The sequence below is a fragment of the Mus caroli genome, chromosome 14 (genome assembly GCF_900094665.2).
Source record: "Mus caroli chromosome 14, CAROLI_EIJ_v1.1, whole genome shotgun sequence".
Lineage (NCBI taxonomy): Eukaryota > Metazoa > Chordata > Mammalia > Rodentia > Muridae > Mus > Mus caroli.
Genome location: NC_034583.1, coordinates 1848762 through 1852009, shown reverse-complemented (window position 1 = coordinate 1852009; position 3248 = coordinate 1848762). Strand labels below are relative to the sequence as shown.

At 44.7% G+C, this 3248-nt stretch overlaps 1 protein-coding gene across 3 annotated transcripts in view; it reads left to right on the top strand.

Moving 5' to 3' along the window:
• The window catches only part of C14H3orf67 (chromosome 14 C3orf67 homolog), a 243624-nt gene that overhangs the window by 47315 nt on the left and 193061 nt on the right, over positions 1-3248 (top strand). The window lies entirely within an intron of this gene.

The following is a 3248-nucleotide window of genomic DNA, read 5'->3' as shown; positions in this document are numbered from 1 at the left end:
GACAGGGGAACTGAGCACATCAGACAGGACAGGGGAACTGAGCACATCAGACAGGGCAGAGACACATCAGACAGAGCCTCTAACCCAGGTTCTCTGTAGAATCAGCCTGTGGCTTTTGTTACGGTGATCAGAATACTTAGTATTACTTCTCTGGATTCACAGTTGTAGCATCTCAGTGGTAGTTCTTAAAGCATTACTAAAGTGACAGGGTTTAGAGATTTTAACTTGAGTGATATTTTTAATTAATAATCAGTGCAGAGCACATAAAAGGTGTTCAATTGATTTCATTTTCAAAAATATTCTCCTTAGTTAAAGCCATTTTAGTTACGCTGTTCAGGAGCACCCATTTTTCATGTGACTTTTGTTTAGAAATTACAGCTGTCATCCACAGCTAATGCTCTATCTCTTAGAAGGGAGGGAGGGAGGGAGAGGCAGGAAGAGGGAGGGAGGGAGAGAGAGGGAGCCAGCCACTCCTACATTAGCTTACTCTTAACTGGTAGGAGTAGGAGACAGCTCTGCAAGTGAGAAAACCCAAGGCCTGGGGAGTAATCTTGCCCAAGTTCTTCTAAGCAGGTTAACAGAACTGCAGCCCCAACTCAATTGTGTTGGGCCCTGACAATCCATGTGCCATAACTTCATTTTTCTGGCTCCTAGACAGTGGCCAGCAAGTAAAGGACTGACCATGAAGCCTGATGACCCAAGCTGAGTTCCTTAGAGTCCCTGTGGTAAAGAAGAGAACTGACTCTTATAAGTTTTCTTCTGACCTCTGAGTGTGAGTGCGCATTAATTAAATAATTAAATAATTATCTATAAACATGGTGGCCTATCAAATACTATTTTAGTACCTGTTTGGCATTTTTAAATGCCCAGACTTACTTGTTTCATCGTTTGCCGTGTGTCGGCTTCTATACCTTCTCTTCCAGCCACCCTAATGGCAGAGTCCTTGGGAGTCCTGAGTCCTATAATCACACTGGACACTCCCCCCTACACTGAAGCCAACTATCGTTGAAGCACAAGCTTCTTAAAACAATACTTCTTAAACAAGCTTCTTAAAACAACACTAATATAGACATGTAGCTAATAGACAATTCTTGCGTTTTGTACTTTAACTTAAATTCAGTTTTCTTTATCACTCCTGTGTCAGAGCTCTTTGTCCCCATTTCACTTAATGAAGGGGTTCCTTTTATGGTTGAGGATCTAGTCAGAACCTTCAATTTCTGTTCAGAACTGAGATATTTTTCTCTCATGTGCCTCACCTAAGCCCCAACTAAGTGCCTCCCGGCCTGTGTCCTGGAGGCTCTCCCCTGGGCCTTTCTCCCTAGAGAAGTACAAAGCCTGTTCTTCTGTGTGTCTGTGTGTGGGGGGGGGGGGCGGGGGTTCTCATCTCCTCTGCCTGCTCACTGACTCTCCTAACTGTTTCATGCACTGACAGGCCTGGAAATGTTTCCAGTTTCCCTCCGCTCCTTCCCCAACATTCCTGAATGTCCTTGCTATCAGGCATCACAGTCCCCTGCCCACCTTGGTGAGGACTGTGTTTCCCAATTGTACCATCCAGTCATCCTTCCCTCATTTTAAAAAAGTAATACAAGTGTGTGCACACTTACCATTTATTATTCTCTCTGACTCTGGCTGTGCTACATTGGTTTTTAAAACCTTTCCCCCACACCCTTGTGCAAGCTGGCTGACACAGAAAACTTCTGCAAATATAACTTTAGTAATTTGGGTTGGGGGCAGGGAGAAAAAACAGGAAGTTCAAATGTACTTTTCCTATACCAAATTTCCAAGTTGGAACTTTGTATTTCTGGTGTTTCCCATACTGAATGCAGTGAGATATAAGCCCTAGAACCCTTTTAAGATCCGAGACCATTCTGAGTTAGCTCTAGTGGTTACCAAAACAAGCCCAATGCAAAGCCCTTTAAATATCCACAATTTGTATCTCTCAGACCACATGCCATCACTATTATAGGTCCCATGGCTTGAAACTATGGAGTCTACCCACCTCTTTCTCCTTCTATGCAACCAACTCCGTGGACAGAGTCACTGGACAGCCCTGTCTTTTTCACTTTGTTAGCACTGACACTGTTTGTATCTTAGCCAAGTCCCTGTATCAGGCATGGAGCAGCCTCTTCCTGGGACATGCCTGCTGAAAGGGAAGCCCTGTTTCTGGGACAGCTATTACCAGAGTCAGTACTGCAGTGGGATCTTTGGAAGCTTTTCAGAGGCACACTCAGTCATGTCTGGGCAGTATCTTACATAATCCAAACAACACAGGAGCAAACACCAGCCGAGTGTTTGCTGTACTATGGACTCTAACATGCTCAGCCCTATGTTTGGAAAGTAGATTGTACATACTGTCCTTATCAGTATTGAGAGAAGTGCCTAGACATGCAGGCATTCACAACTCAGTGTGACTAGACTTGTCCTCTTCTGAGCCTTAGGGTTTGAGTATGTCTTTAAAAGAAGTCATTATGGCCTAGAAAGATAGCTTAGTGAAGTGCATGACACACAAACCTAAGGACCTTATTTTGATCCATAGCACCCATTAAGAAAGAAAACAACAACAACAAACAAACAGATGTGGTTGCTCATGTCTGTAGCCCAAAGATTGGGGGGAAAAGAAACAGGAGAATTGCTGGGGTTTACTACCCAGACAGTCTAGTCAGTTGGTGAGTTCTGGGTTTAGTGAGAGACCCGGGACCCCAAAGACGAGTTGGAGGATGATTACAGACGCTATCCAATATCAGCCTCTGGCCTCTAAACGTGCATGTTCGAGCATGCACACACAGACACACTCTTTAACCTCCACTTGCCCAAGGCAAAACATCTTATCTATCGGGTACTTGGGTCATTGGTAATATGTCTGACTTCACAAAGGCAGAGACCATAGTAATTCTTTACAATGCCTGTCAGCCCAGGGTCCTTCAAGGCTACCAAAGAGAGCAGGCAGGCATAAATTATTTCACTGTCTTTGGGAAGCTCAGTCTGGGAACATTGTCCCTCGATTCTGAGATGGAGACAGTAAAGCCTCTCTCAGTAAGCTGTCGTTAGGATTCACATTTCAAGATCGTATATGAAGTGGTCAATGCGTTCATCACCCAGACATCAATCATCAATCATCAATCACCCAGACTCTCTAGTTCACATCCTAGGCCACTGCCAACTGTCTGGAAACACTGTGCTGCAGTGGTTTTCATTGAGAAGGGAGGAGGAGGAGGGGAGGAGAAGGAGGAGGGAGAGGGGGAGGAGGA